Genomic DNA, 16976 nt, shown 5'->3' with positions numbered 1-16976 from the left:
CACTTCTAGCCACTGGGAAAACTGGAAGGGATGGGGCTTAATGAAAGTCAACAATAATAGTGGGAAAGAGGAGACACACCAAATGAAAAACCTACTGTCTTACTCGCAATCATCTTAATCATCTATCACACTTAACTATTATATTGATCTTACCACCATGTTTAGGCAGTGGCAGTGTTACCTCAATAGAAACAGAAAAACTAATTCCAGATTATTCCAAAAGGTGGCACTACTTGCACATTTATCTTTTACACTGACTCAGACTGTAAAGACTTGCAACATTACTGAAATCTTTTCAGAAATGAATGTATCTTCAAGAAGAGAGAAAAAAAGATGACTGGCTGAATTCCAGGCCTCCAGGCATCTGACAGAGCTGTTTGACAAAAGGGTAGCCTTATATCCTAATCTGCCTAAGACAACCTCCCCAGCAGTCACTTCACAAGCACATTTTTCGTAACTAAGTAGCTTCTACGTTGCCCTGCCAAAATATCCAAAATGAATACTTTATTCACTTACTAAGTGATGTCACTAAGCACTGTATAATAATTTTTTTTGCAAAACGAATTGGCGCAGATGATGGCAAACCAGTTCTCCTCTTCAACAGACACACTACAATCTCCTGCTTGAGGGACTTGTGGCTGAGATGTTATTTTGTTTCACTTATGTTGTATTTATAATCATAGCCTATTTACAGTGTACTCACTATGATTAAACCAACGACGGTTTCTAATTTCACAAAGTAACAAACAGATCACCTGCTATCCTCCTTTAAATGTGGAAATCTAATAACTTCAGGTTGACTTTGCAATTTATACATGAAGTTCACACTGGACTTCCAATTTAAGTAATTTTTCTCTTAAATGATAAACATAAAAATTGCTACATACATACAGGAAAAGTCATAATTTAGGATTTGTAATGCTGTGTTTTTTCTTGCACCATTAACCTACCTTAAACCAAATTTAAATGCGTAACCTAAATTTTCCTCATTTAACATCAGTCCTTCTTAACATTCATCTAAACAACAAAACAATAAAAACAAAACCTCTACGTCCATTCATTAACTACTGTGTTATTGTAGCATGAATCTCAGTCTGTTAATAGTTAATTTGACGTGAATTTCAAATGAAAGAAAGTGGTCTTTCAAGGGTTAGAGAAAATATCAAGCATGCAAATAAAAATCAGATAAAGTAGTAAGGCAGTGTATTTTAAAATAAAACATTTCCTTTAACCTGCTTAAAAACAAAAACAGATATTAAAAACAAAATTAAAAACCAACTGAACACTTGACAATTAAACATGAGGCAACTGTGTGGGAGCATTAAATTCTGAAGTCATTAAGAATTTAGAATCCAAACTAAATTATAGTGTACTTTTCAATAAAATGAACTTGAAAAACAACTTATCTATATTGGCTGCAGGGTACATGAAATTTAGGGCAGAATGGTTTTTCAGAGTTGACCAAACATTAAAAGCACTGCTAGCAAATACACCAGCATGGAATTTATCTTTTAGAAAACAGCAGTCTCCAAAGTGTCTCCCTGAGTAAGCACAAACAAAGCAAAATCGTGTGTGCCCCGCTTTTACATAAATTAATGTTTGCAAACACACCAACTAAAGAATACTGTACTTACCATGTGATTTCACAGAAAAAAAGGTCACACATGACACTGAATACCAAATTAACATTTTGTAATCGTTCTAGAAAAGACACACCCCGCTTTCTTTTCATTCTTCAACAAGCCAACAAACTGTGTGCAGAAAATCTCAATTCTCCTCTTCATTGGAATGCATGACTTACAGTGTAGATTCTGCACCAGCAGTTTAGCTGTAAATGACCTGTGACTGAACTGGAGAGGTGGCATATCTTGTATGGGTAACCCTGTGCTGTATATTGTAATACAAATCTTCAAGTAACTGGTATTTAGCTTAAGATGTACTAAATATATCTTAAAACCTACACAAATAACAGTAAATTAACAATATGACACAAAATTATTCGGATGAATTAAATATTTAATCAGAAAATTAAGTATGAAATAATATTGCTTTCACTGAAAACCCACCTTTATTAGTCAAGTGTTTACTGCATGCAAACTGCAATATACAGTAGCTTTACTTGAAATCACATTCAATGTATTGCGCTAAGATTTGCTGATATTCACTTTTGAACCTCATATTGTACACAAGTTGAAGTGCTAAGGAATAGTTTTTACAAGAAACTGTTAAATACATGCTTAATATCAGGTCTCAGAATTTAATTTCTCTTTTGTATTTTTTTTCCTGGTTTCACAGACACACTGGTCATGTTTACTTCTGCTTGCCTTCTAACATTACGGCATCATTGCTGGTTACCTGCTGCTGCTCTAGGGTTACAGTGCTAACACAATGCATCTATTATTGAAGCACTCTCTATTTTTGTACAGTGCCCAAGAATGTCTGTCATGAATAGCATGTTACATGAATATCATTACATTTTTTGTGATTTTAGCTATCTCAAAACACTAAACAATTCCAGAGATTTTACTTTCAGAAGCTGGACTAACTTTAATGCAACAAGCTGTAGACATGATACCACTCCAGGGCACACTCATATACAAACCACAACTGTACCAAAATGAAAACTGACACAAAAGCCTTTAGGGAAGATGGAAGAAAATCCAACGCATTGACTCATGAGTGCATAAAAACACTACACAGACAATAACCAGGCTCAAGATGGACAGTACCCTGGACAGTAGATCCGTGAAGTAGCTCATTAACACTATACCATTATGCCATACAATAAAAACACAAGCTTCATTCTAGAAGTGCAGGGTACCGATTTCATTAAGGGTTTTATTAGTAAAAAAATAACATGTGGTCTATTACACTGCTCAAAAAATTAAAGAAACACTTTGAAAACACATCAGATCTCAATGGGGAAAAATCCTGCTGGATATCTCTACAGATATGGACTGGATAATGTGTTAGGGACAAAAGGATGCCACATCATTTGATGGCAAAGAAAATTATCAACCTACAGAGGGCTGAATTCAAAGACACCCTGAAAATCAATGAGAAAAAATGATGCAGCAGGCTAGTCCATTTTGCCAAAATTTTATTGGAGCAACTCCAAATCATACTCAGTAGTTTGTATGGCCCCCATGTGCTTGTATGAATGCCTGGCAACGCTGGTGTTGCATGATCCTAATGAGACAACAGATGGTGTCCTAGGGGATCTCCGCCCAGATCTGGACCAGGGCATCACTGAGCTCCTGGACAGTCTGAGGTACAACCTGGTGGCATGAGATGGACCAAAATATAATGTGTCGGAGGTGTTCTATTAGATTGAGGTCAGGCGAGTGAGCGTGGGGGCCAGTCAATGTTATCAATTCCTTCATCCTCCAGGAACTGCCTGCATACTCTCGCCACATGAGGCCGGGCATTGTTGTGCACCAGGAGGAACCCAGGACCCACTGCACCAGCATAGGGTTTGACAATGGATCCAAGGATTTCATCCACATACCTAATGGCAGTCAAGGTGCTGTTGTCTAGCCTGTAGAGGTCTGTGCGTCCCTCCATGGATATGCCACCCCAGACCATCACTGACCCAACCACCAAACCGGTCATGCTGAACGATGTTACAGGCAGCATAACGTTCTCCATGGCTTCTCCAAACCCTTTGACATCCATCACATGTGCTCAGGGTGAACCTGCTCTCATCTGTGAGAAACACAGGGCACCAGTGGTGAACCTGCCAATTCTAGTATTCTACAGCAAATGCCAAATGAGCTCCACGGTGCCAGGCGGGCAGTGAGCACAGGGCCCACTAGAGGACATCGGGCCCTCAGGCCAACCTCATGAAGTCTATTTCTGATTGTTTGGTCAGAGACAATCACACCAGTGGCCTGCTGGAGGTCATTTTGTAGGGCTCTGGCAGTGCTCATCCTGTTCCACCTTGCCCAATGGAGCAGATACCGGTAAGTCCTGCTGATGAATTAAAGACCTTCTACGGCCCTGTCCAGCTTTCCTACAGTAACTGCCTGCCTCCTGGAATCTCCTCCATGCCTTTGAGGCTGTGCTAGGAGACACAGCAATCCTTCTGGCAATGGTGCATATTGATGTGCCATCCTGGACAAGTTGGACTACCTGTGCAATCTCTGTAGGGTGCAGGTATCACCTCAGGCTACCAGTAGTGACACTGACCGTGGCCCAAATGCAAAACGAGTGAAAAAATACAGTGATCTCTAGCTATATCACACTTCGACTTTCGTGGCTTCACTCCATCACGGATTTTAAATGTAAGTATATCTAAATATATATCACGGATTTTCTGCTGGTTCGCGGATTTCTGTGGACAATGGGTCTTTTATGGTACATGCTTCCTCAGTTTGTTTGCAGACGCTATTGGTAGATGGCTGAAAAGCTACTAAATCAGAGCACGTACTACGTATTAAATAAAACTCCTCAATGATATATGATATGCTTCCCGAGTGGTGCTTTGCACACTTTAAAGCTCTAACAGCCCGTATTGATTTTTGATTGTTTGCTTTTCTCTGTCTCTCTCACTCTCTCTGACATTCTCTGCTCTTGACAGAGGGGGTGTGAGCAGAGGAGCTGTTTGTACAGAGGCTGTTTGCTTAGAAGATACAGACGCTCCTGTAAAAAATTCTGAAAGACTACCTTCACATTGATCTCTTCATTGCGGCCACTTTATCGTGGGTGCTTCGTATACTTAAAAGCCCAACAGACCTATTGATTTTTGATTGTTTACATTTCTCTCTCTCTGACATTCTCTGCTCCTGACGGCGCTCCTTTGAAGATAAGATATGTTTGCATTCTTTTAATTGTGAGAAAGAACTGTCATCTCTGTCTTGTCATGGAGCACAGTTTAAACTTTTGACTAAAGGGTGTTATTTCATGTCTAGAAGGCTCTAATAATGTTAAAAAACATATATAGAAGGTCGTAAACAGGTTTTCTATGCTCTAACTGCAAAAATATTAGATTTATAAATAAAGAATACTACTTCGTGGAAATTCATTTATCTGTCTGGAGCGGATTAACCGCTATAAACGAGGGTTTACTGTATAACTGTGTGGAGAATATTTATAAACAGTGTGGGAGAGTTTCTAAGGGCTTAAAATATATAAACATAACCATACAAACATATGGTTTCTACTTCGTGGATTTTCACCTATCGCGAGGGGTTCTGGAATGCTACCCCCGTGATCGAGGAGGGATTACTGTAGTTAGAAAAGATGTCAATGGCCTCCACCAGTTAAACCATTCCTGTTTTGGGGGTTGTCTCATTGTTGCCCCTCTAATGCACCAAAGCAGCTGAAACTCATAACAACCCCCTCTGCTACTTAACTGACCAGATCAATAGCCCAGAAGTTTCATTGACTTGATGCTACTGTATACTCTCATTCAAAAGTGTTACTTTAATTTTTTTGAGCAGTATATATTATTTTTTTATTAAGATGTGTATGATTTGTTTTACTTGCAGTTATATAAGGGAAAATTAATTGAGCACAAACTAATTATTGTATAATTTAAATAAAACAGAAATGCAAATTTCTGTTTCAGATCAAAAGAGCTCTCTTAGGTCTTCCAAAATCAGGTTCTAAATGCCTAGGATTCTGAGAAGGGATTTCAAAAGATCTTCAAACAATAAGAAATGTGAACCATTCCGCTTTCTGGAAGATAATCAACAAATTACAGTCATATGAAAAAGTTTGTGAACCCCTCGTAATTCTTTGGATTTTTGTTTTATCATTGGCTGAGCTTTCAAAGTAGCAACTTCCATGTAATATATGACATGCCTTACGGAAACAGTAGAATTTCAGCAGTGACATTAAGTTTATTGGATTAACAGAAAATATGCATCATAACAAAATTAGACAGGTGCATAAATTTGGGCACCCCAACAGATATATTTACATTAATACTTAGTTGAGCCTCCTTTTGCAAATATAACAGCCTCTAGACGCCTCCTATAGCCTTTGAGGAGTGTCTGGATTCTGGATGGAGGTATTTTTGACCATTCTTCCATACAGAATCTCTCCAGTTCAGTTAAATTTGATGGCTGCTGAGCATGGACAGCCTTGCTTCAAATCATTGCATAGATTTCCAATGATTTTCAAGTCAGAGGACTGTGATGGCCATTCCAGAACATTGTACTTCTCCCTCTGCATGAATGCCTTTGTAGATTTCGAACTGTGTTTTGCGTCATTGTCTTGTTGGAATATCCAACCCCTGCGCAACTTCAACTTTGTGACTGATGCTTGAACATTATCCTGAAGAATTTGTTGATATTGGGTTGAATTATTCCGACCCTCAACTTTAATAAGGGCCCCAGTCCATGAACTAGCCACAACCACCAAATTTGACAGGAGGTAGCAGGTATTTTTCTTGGAATGTGGTGTTCTTCTTCCGCCATGCAAAGCACTTTTTGTTATGGCCAAATAACTCAATTTTTGTCTCATCATTCCAAAGCACTTTGTTCCAAAATGAATCTTGCTTGTCTACATGAGCATTTGCAAACAACAAGCGACTCTGTTTGTGGTGTGAGGGCAGAAAGGGCTTCTTTCTCATCACCCTGCCATACAGATGTTCTTTGTGCAAATTGCGCTGAATTGTAGAACGATGTACAGATACATCATCTGCAGCAAGATGTTTTTGCAGGTCTTTGGAGATGATCTGTGGGTTATCTGTAACTGTTCTCACAACCCTGCGCGCATATGCCGCTCCTGTATTTTTCTTGGCCTGCTAGACCTGGATTTAACAGCAACTATGCCTGTGGCCTTCCATTTCCTGATTACATTCCTTAAAGTTGAAACTGACAGTTTAAAACTCTGAGACAGCTTTTTGTAGCCTTCCCCTAAACCATGATATTGAACAATCTTTGTTTTCAGATCTTTTGAGAGTTGCTTTGAGGATCCCATACTGTCACTCTTCAGAGGAGAGTCAAATGGAAGCACAACTTGCAACTGACCACCTTAAATACCTTTTCTCACGATTGGACACACCTGTCTATGAAGTTCAAGGCTTAATGGGCTAATCAAACTAATTTCATGTTGCAACTAATTGAGCAGTTACATGCATTCAAATCAGAAAAATTATAAGGGGGCCCAAACGTTTGCATAGCCAGTTTTTCACATTTGATTTAAATTTCATACAACTAAATACTGCTTCACTAAAAACCTTTGTTCAGAAAACACCCCAGTACTCAGATGTTCCTAGGAAATGAAAGACATACCACTGTTATCTTTTTTGTTAAAAGTAGAGTTAATTATTATGCAGGCTGAAAGGGGTTCCTGAACTTTTTCATATGACTGTACATCTACATGAATGTATGCCAGGAGGAAAACACTGCTGTCCAGAAAGAACATCATTCCAAGACTAAAGTTTGCCCATGGACACCTAGGCAAGGACCAGAAACTATGGAACAATGTGCTCTAGGAACAAAAGGCGAATGAATATAGAATCATTTGGCTGCAGTACCAGAAAGCAATTTTGGCAAAATTAAAGACAGCATTTGGATAGCAGAACCTGATAACTTTAATTTGTGGTGGTGGAAATGTTTTGCTGCATCAGGGCTAGGGTAGTTCGCCGTCATATAATCGGCTATGAATTCTTTATTGTACAAGAGGGTGCTAGAGGATAATGTGAGGCCAGCTGTCAAAATACTGAAGCTCAACTGAAAGCATACCTTGCAACATGACTATGATCCAACAAATGGAATAAAAAAAAATAAATAAATAATAAGGTGGAATGTGCAAGTCAAAAGCCTGAGTTGAATTACATCAAGATGCCGTGGGAGGATTTATTATGAGCTGTGCATTCAAGGCACCCTTCAAACACAGAAGAGACCCCAACATGAGAGGGCAATACCAGCTATTAGAGCCACTAATTTCCACTAACGACAGTGGCATTTTTAATAAATTTTCATTAAACTAATTTTAGCAAAGCCAAATTTTATTTTATTCTCCCCAATTACATAACATTTATCTATAGATACTGATTAAAGGAAAATCAAATCATGATATGTCCACATATGTTGAAAAAGAAAAACACTTCATAGGGTATGCCTACTTTCTCATATAAATTATACTACAAAATGCCACAAGCAAATTCTGCGCATGATTCAAATAAAAGGCTAGCTACTCATCGTAAATGACCAAGTGAAGTGTTCATAAAACAGAAAGGAAAACAACACTCAATAGATAAGAAATAAGTGCAATACCCAAACACTTGAAAATCAGTAATCAAACACAATGGAAAAAGGAGTCCAATTTCATTACGACAAGTCAAAAGTTAAAAAACCTGTAATTATACATGTAGATCAGCTTACAAGACAAAATGAAAAAGTCTGAAGAGGTTGAGAACGGGTATTTCATATTGCCAACCATGAAATACTGGAAAGCAACAATCTGATTGATAAGAGAAATGCATACATTTTGTTAAACAGAAAGCAAATAACGTACCTGGGGCCTCATGTATAACGGCGTGTGTAGAACTCGCACTATAACATGGCGTAAGCACAAAAGTGGTAATGTGCGTAAACACAGAAAAATCCAGATACATAAATCTGTGTGTTCGCCAACTTCCACGTTCTTCTGCTACATAAATCCCGATCAGCATGAAAAGTAATGCACGCGCCTGCTGTCCTGCCCCAATTCCTCCCAGAATTATGCCTCTTTGAATATGCAAATCAATATAAATAGTCCTTAAGCTCAGCCTTCTGTGAAAAGGCAATGACAAAAGCAAGAGGGGAAAATAGAAGAATTTCAGCAAATACGAAGTGGAGGCAATGAAAAATGTACTATTTGTTGGTTTAAACAGTGGTATAAACAACAAAAGGAAGTTGATCAAGTGACATAGCGTGTCAGTGAAATTCGAAAGCTCACGTTCACAAAGTCGCACAGTGCCCAAAATAAAAAAAGATTTTGACAGATATCAAAGTCGCCATGAAAAGGTGAGTTGTAGCCCACTGTCTGCGTTTCATATGAAAGCTTATTAGGGTACAGAGGAAAAAAAACAAGCACACAGTGGGGGCAAAACCATGAAATGTCAACTTTAATCATGTAGTTTATTTTGTCATTAAAGTAGAACATCATAAACAATCTAAAAATCGTTTAATTTACTAGTTTCTCAATCTCATCGTAACTAAAGTAGCATGTTAAATGCTTTGATTTGTATTTGATCTTCTATGTGCTCTATGTGTGTGAATTACTACATGCTTCCGGGCTTTCTCTTCCTCCGACAGGACACAGAATCCATTCCATTTGTAATATTACAGCTCTCTGAATAATTAAAATACTGAGATGTATATGTGATATAATTTTCATGATGATAGGAGTTAAAGCATGTTATTAAACATGGGAACATGGTGGCGCAGTGATTGTTCATGTCTCACGCAAGATGCTTGCTGCGCCGTGTGCTACCTTTGATGAAATACTGTCTCTCAAACGTACTAGCCCCCAATTCCTGTCCTTACTTTTCTTTCTCCAAATACCCAATCGCCACACAGTTAACTCTGTAATAGACGTTAAGCCATCGGCAAGCTTAGAATGCAGATTCTTCAAAAATTTTAAGGAACATCGAAATATCTTCGTAGTACGTGTTTAATTATTCTATCCATCTATCTTTCCAGTGTTGCGTCAGCACCAGCAAGAATACAACGCGAGGCAGGAACAATCCATGAACGGAGTGCCAGCAGCTCGCTAGTGCGGCGGCACCATGTTGTTAAAGTTTTATCTGTATAATATAATAAACATATTTTGCTGCATTTCATCTTAAAAATTATATTGTCATCTTATGTAAATATGCACTTTATAAAGTGGCTCAGGATGTGTAATATTATAACTGTAGTGCAAGCTTACAGTCAGGTGATTGTACTTATAAGTACAAACAGTTCCACAAGGAGTACTTGATGGACTGATTGAGTGCATTTAGAGTTCATGGGATGAAACTGTTTCTGAACTGTGAGGTCAGTACAGGACAGGCTCTGAAGCATTTGTCATATGAAAGCAGTTCAATAGACAGCATGGCTGAGGCCACGTGTGCTTGATGGTAGATACTGATAATTCTCTTTCCGAACAGCTGCTGTACAGCTGTGATTCACACTCAGATACAGTGATATAAATACTCTGAGTGGTGCAGTGAGAGTAATATGGAAAAAGATGATCCGATGTGCAGTGAGAGTAACAACACTAAAGCAGTTATGGTATTAGGAATAGTTTGACCATTCTGTGGACCATTATATTGTTACAGGTTAATTACAATCAGATGCATTAAACTAATAAACAATATGTGGTTAATTTCAGAGTACAGTAAACCCTCGCTATATCACGCTTCGACTTTCGCGGCTTCACTCTATCGCAATTTTTTTCTCATACTTGCTTACGTCACTACGCATGCGCTTTTTTGAGAACTTTTATCCAAGCCCTACGATGGCTCCTAAACGTGCTGCTTTTTCTAAGCCTTCTGACAATAAAACTAAGCGCCGGAGGAAGATGCTTACTATCCAGGAAAAGGTGAAACTCTTGGATATGATTAAAGATGGCAATACCCTACAAAAGCCTCCTCACGCATATGAAAAGAGCGCCAGCAACTGCCTATCAAGATGTTCTTCAGCCGCGCACCCAGACACCCACTGCCTACTCCTAGTACTTCTTCAGCGGAAGAAGACAACAACGCACCTGCTGAAGATACTGCACCACATCTGAAAACTCTCCTACTGAGGTCATGCCTTCATAGGTTAGTGGTTGTGTGCAATTAAATGTACAGTACAATAATCTACTATATAAAAGTGTTCGGGATTTCCCTTCTGTCCCGTGAGTGCAAAGCGTAGCGGTATTCCGCTTATTACAGACTTACTGCTTGTGGCTTGAGGTACGAAACGACGCGATGTGAGCAGAGTTCTGGTGCTCTAATCGTTCCCTTGCTTTTGTGCGCTATGCGCTGGAAAATTAGACAAAATGATGTCTCTGGAAATAATTAATATTGATGGAGTACAAATGCCTCGCCGCGTAGTAAATATCAGGGGAGATGGTGCTTGTTTATTCTCATCTATAGCTTATTTAGTGCATGAAACTCTGTCTTTAGCGGTACAGATTCGGGCTGACATTGCACGACTTTGGACAGGCACTTGAGGGGATAAAAAACTTAGGTTTTGGGAGATGTTATGAATGGGCACTTTGATGTTCTCATTCCCTACACTTACATGCATGATGTACACATGGAGCGCACAAAAATTGAGGATAAAAGTCGGTCGTGCCTAGTAATATGATATTTGTAACATCTAATGTCTTATTTTCTCTTATTTTGTCTAATATATTGGGTAATACGAGTGTAATTATGACTAAAGGGTGTTATGTCATGTCTCGAGGGCTCTAATAATGTTAAAAAACGTATTTAGAAGGTCGTAAACAGGTTTTCTATACTCTAACTGTGAAAATATTCGATTTATAAATAAAGAATCCTACTTCGCGAAAATTCATTTATCACGGTAGAGTCTGGAACGCATTAACCGTGATAAACGAGGGTTCACTGTATTTATAAAGCCGTGTCAGGGGTGTGGATCTAAAAAAGAACCAAAAAATGTGATGGCCCTTTGGTACTTGGGCATAGTATGGCAGTGTTCATCTCACTTTAAATATGCAGTACTCCTGAAAAGGGTTGTGGTGGCAACAAGCCAAGCTGAACACACCATGCCACTTCATCCCCAGTAACAATTTCTAGCACTTCCTGGGGAATTCCCAGATACTCCTATGCCAATGAAAAGATAATACTTCTCCATTGTGTTTGGGTCTTGAGATTATTACAAGTTTGAAATAACTATCTGCATTTCTACTAACACAATAAATTTCATTACTGTTGTGAAATTATTTCAAGACACACTAAACTAACACAGATTAAAAGAAAGAACAAACTATATTTACAGCAAAAATCTACTTCTTCCATGTTGTTTTTCAAAAACATGCCATTCCAAAAATCAAAACTCTGTCAGTGAAATGAATTTCTGTAGCAGATGGCTTTCCATTTTTGTACTTCTGTATAAATACCACCTTCAGTTTTTCATATCTCTTAAGGGAAATACTGACATTACTTCAAACGTTCATTATTCATGATGGAAACTTCAACACAGGTTACATAGTGTACAAAGCAGCATCACTAGCAGCATGAGAGGATGACAAGCAGGGTAGGAAAACAATGCTACACATTTCAGAGAAGGAAGGCAAGGGCAGACAGTAACTTGACCCCACACTGCTGCTGACCAACAACAGAAATTTGATCCAATGCGGCTAATTTGTCATCACTCCCTGCTGATTACTGACAGAGATTTTCTGACTTTGGAAATTGCAGTGCACGGGCCACTTACTGAAGACTGAAGTTAACATTTACACCGGAAAGAAAAACCTAGATGTTTCACAAAATCCCTGCTGCAAGTACTCAAAGTCTTGCTTTAAAAATGATGTAGCAGATAATGAGTGGATCACAAATAAAGGGAGATATAAATATTTATTATAAAATAGCTAAAGACCTTGGATAGCCCAACAGAACAGTTCTACCTCTGTTTGCTTGGAAGATAGAAATAGAAATAAATATTCTCTTTAAAAATTGTGATACTGTCAGATAATTTTCTATTAATTTCACAAATTAATAAAAAATGTGTCTCTGGAGTGAATCAGACAGAACAGGACTTGGGCTAAAAGGAGAATGAAATAATGAGCATATAAAAGATATCAGTGAAGAGCAAAATAGATTGATTACAGGTATTTGCAGGTATCAATATATAAACATTTATTGGATAGTATGGAACAGGCTGTTACAAAATACTTCCTTAGGAAAGGATAGATTACACAGTTATACTGTCATAGGTCAAAGTGTAAGAAAAATGAATAGGCCCATACAGTTCCACAATCCCAGGACATCTTCCTGTAGGTAAAAACTATGACAATGAGAAAATCAGGCAGAGCTGAGCATCGCACACAAGTAGATAACTAATAAGCCAACTCTAAACACAGTAATACCCTAGGCTACAAAAACTGAGATTCTGTGGGCTAGTTGGAGGCCTTCCCGTATATATTATCTATTCTTTTTAAGCTGTTTGGCACTTGCTACTCAAGTGAGGCTTGCCTGCCAACTCCTGAATGCACATGTACAAAGAGAAGGCATCTGTTAACTGAAGGAAGATTATCTTGGACGACTTTTATGCTATCGTATACCCAATTTGGCAATTTCAACTGATAGTACACAAGTTTGTAAGACAAACCCACCATAAAACAGCAGCAATCTATAAATGCAGAAAAACTTCAAACAACAACAACCTACAGAAAAGAATGGGGTACACTCATGGTAAAGAAAAAGTGGTCTTTTTCAGGTATCACTTACTGAAAGGCATTATTGAAAGGGAGCTGCTAAACTACAGTGACTATATTCTTAAAGCAAAATAAGGAGAACTCAGAGATTCCCTGTGAGAATATAATCAACCAATCAGGGGATGGAAGTCAAACACAAAGTCACGCTCTTAAATTTAGATACCAGATGGATCTACTATAGGTTACCTTAGATATTCTCTATCAAGTACCTTATTGTTTAGGGCAGCATTTCTTAAACATTTCAGGACTGCAGAGCCATATATAAAAAAAAAACTCTTAACAAGAAAATATTTCTAAATAAATGTATATATAGTATATATTTTAAAAGGATGGAATTATAAAAACTGTTTCATGTTTGTGTTGTCATTGTCAGAGGGTGCACTGCAAGGTACAAGCCACTCATAAGCCTCAAGAATAGAAAGGCTAGATTGGACTTTGCTAAAGAACATCTAAAAAAGCCAGCACAGTTCTGGAAAAACATTCTTTGGTCAGATGAAACCAAGATCAACCTCTACCAGAATGATGGCAAGAAAAAAGTATGGAGAAGGCGTGGAACAGCTCATTATCCAAAGCATACCACATCATCTGTAAAACATGGTGGAGGCAGTGTGATGGTTTGGGAGTGCATGGCTGCCAGTGGCACTGGGACACTAGTGTTTATTGATGATGTGACACAGGACAGAAGCAGCCGAATGAATTGTGAGGTGTTCAGAGACATACTGTCTGCTCAAATTTAGGTAAATGCAGTCAAATTGATTGGGCGGCGTTTCATGATACAGATGGACAATGACCCAAAACATACAGCCAAAGCAACCCAGGAGTTTATTAAAGCAAAGAAGTGGAAATTTCTTGAATGGCCAAGTTAGTCACCTGATCTTAACCCAATTGAGCAGGCATTTCACTTGTTGAAGACTAAACTTCAGACAGAAAGGCCCACAAACAAACAGCAACTGAAAGCCACTGCAGTAAAGGCCTGGCAGAGCATTAAAAAGGAGGAAACCCAGCATCTGGTAAAGTCCATGAGTTCAAGACTTCAGGCTGTCATTGTCAGCAAAGGGTTTTCAACCAAGTATTAGAAATGAACATTTTATTTTTTTTATTTCCAGTTATTGAATTTGTCCAATTACTTTTGAGCCCCTGAAATAAAGGGATTGTGTTAAAAAAATGCTTTAGTTGCCTCACATTTTTATATCATCTTTTTGTTCAACCCACTAAATTAAAGCTGAAAGTCTGCACTTCAACTGCATCCAAGTTGTTTCATTTAAAATTCATTGTGGTAATGTACAGAACCAAAATTAGAAAAAAGTTGTCTCTGTCCAAATATTTATGGACCTAACTGTATTTATTATTTCCCTGACTGTATATATGGTAATAAGCAATAGCATTTTAATAGCCATTCCCTGACTTATGAAAGTCATAACACACTTCTCCCAATTTTGAATTGTGTGTTCTCTTATCTTTCCCAAAGACACAGAAAGTCATGGATTACTGCTCGAGACTTCCTATATACTCTGATCAATTTAAAAAAAGTAACATATAGACAGATAAAAATGCTTCAGTTACTCATTGTTCATTAGAACTTTTAATGGATGTCAGTAGTTAAGGCACATGTGGTTTTGTTAAGAATAATTATGCATTTTTAACGAGGGATTATTTTTTCTTAGAAAAAAAATGCTTGAATTAAAAGTTGGATTTCTCTCATTTTTTTCAGTGTGAGATTAAGGAAATACACCAAAACTGTAATCTTTTTTTATAACTCATTTTACTCATGTTACCCAGGGGTGACAATAATTGTAGAGGGAGTGTAAAAAGTGTTTTTATTTCTTACATTTAACACATAAGGTACTTGGTTAGTGTGTCTCTAGTCATTGTTTTATTCTCCTCATAACCCATGATATTCTTCCAGACAGTAATGACACTTTTATCCTTAAGTATTCGCCAGGCAAATACAGTAGAGCAATTTAAAACACTGCTGAAAACACATTACTTTAACATGGCCTTTTTATAACTTCACTTTAACATAATCCTGATACTCTGTATGTTCAATTCTTCATAATAACTATTCATGGTGGCTCTAAAATCCGTACTGACCCCTACTCTCTCTTCTGTTTCTTTTTCCGGTTTCTTTGTGGTGGCGGCCTGCCACCACCTACTCAAAGCATCATGATGCTCCAACAATGATGGACTGAAAGCCAGAAGTCTACGTGACCATCATCATCAGGTCCTTCCATGAAAATATGATGATTTATGTTAGGTAGAATGCCCAGAGGGGACTGGGCGGTCTCTTGGTCTGGAACCCCTACAGATTTTATTTTTTTCTCCAGCTTTTGGAGTTTTTTTTGTTTTTTCTGTCCACCCTGGCCATCGGACCTTACTCTTATTCTATGTTAATTAATGTTGACTTATGTTTATCTTTTATTGTGTCTTCTATTACTCTATTCATTTTGTAAAGCACTTTGAGCTACATTTTTTTTTTGTATGAATATGTGCTATATAAATAAATGTTGATTGATTGATTGATTGATTTCACCCTGAACCAAACATGGATAGGGCATTAGTGCTTGGCAGAAAATTTTAACACATAAAAGAGACAAATTTACAAATGACTGATTATCTATGCTTCCTTTAAAGATACTATGTTTTGCTATGCCTTCAAGTGACCATTGCAGTGGCAGTCAATTGCTGGAAAAAAATCTTTTGTGTGAAATGTTGTGATATTAAAATATAAAATTAGGCAACATGCTCATCTTTAAAATTCTTACTTTCCACTACAAATGTATAAATCAGGTAAACCAATATAATAAAACTGGCAGTAACACTACACATTTTTTGATAGACAAAGAGATGGATAGATAAGATACTTTATAAGGGGAAATTCACATACTCCAGCAGCAGCAGCTTACTGATAGAAACAATATTAATTAAATAATGATAAAAATGTAGTGCAAGTTAAAAAAATGCAAGGTGGAGAGTGCGAGGCAGGTATAACCGTCTATAATCTTGTATAATGTTAACGTTTAACCCCCCGGGTGGAACTGAAGAGTCGCATAGTGTGGGGGAGAAACGATCTCCTCAGTCTGTCAGTGGAGCAGGACAGTGACAGCAGTCTGTCACTGAAGCTGCTCCTCTGTCTGGAGATGATAGTGTTCAGTGAATGCAGTGGATTCTCCATGATTAAACAGGAGCCTGCTCAGCGACCATTGCTCTTCCACAGATGTCAAACTGTCCAACTCCGTGCCTACAATACAGCCTACCTTCTTCACCAGTTTGTCCAGGCGTGAGGCATCCCTCTTTATGCTGCCCCCCCAGCACACTACCACATAGAAGAGGGCACTCGCCACAACTGATAGAACATCTGCAGCGTCTTACTGCAAATGTTGAAGAACGCCAGCCTTCTAAGGAAGTATAGTCGGCTCTGTACTCTCTTGCACAGAGTATCAGTATTGGCAGTCCAATTTATCATCCAGCTGCACTCCCAGGTATTTATAGGTCTGTACTCTCTGCACACAGTCATCTCTGATGATCACTGGGTCCATGAGGGGCCTGGGCCTCCTAAACTCCACCACCAGCTCCTTGGCTTTGCTGGTGTTCAGTTGTAGGTGGTTTGA

General features: G+C 38.2%; 1 protein-coding gene across 3 annotated transcripts in view; it reads right to left on the bottom strand.

Annotated features, from left to right (window-relative positions):
* numb (NUMB endocytic adaptor protein) overlaps positions 1 to 16976 on the bottom strand; it is a 240743-nt gene that overhangs the window by 28778 nt on the left and 194989 nt on the right. The window lies entirely within an intron of this gene.

This window comes from Polypterus senegalus, chromosome 18 (genome assembly GCF_016835505.1).
Source record: "Polypterus senegalus isolate Bchr_013 chromosome 18, ASM1683550v1, whole genome shotgun sequence".
NCBI lineage: Eukaryota > Metazoa > Chordata > Cladistia > Polypteriformes > Polypteridae > Polypterus > Polypterus senegalus.
The sequence above is the reverse complement of the archived record's forward strand: the minus strand, read 5'-3'. Positions and strand labels throughout refer to the sequence as shown.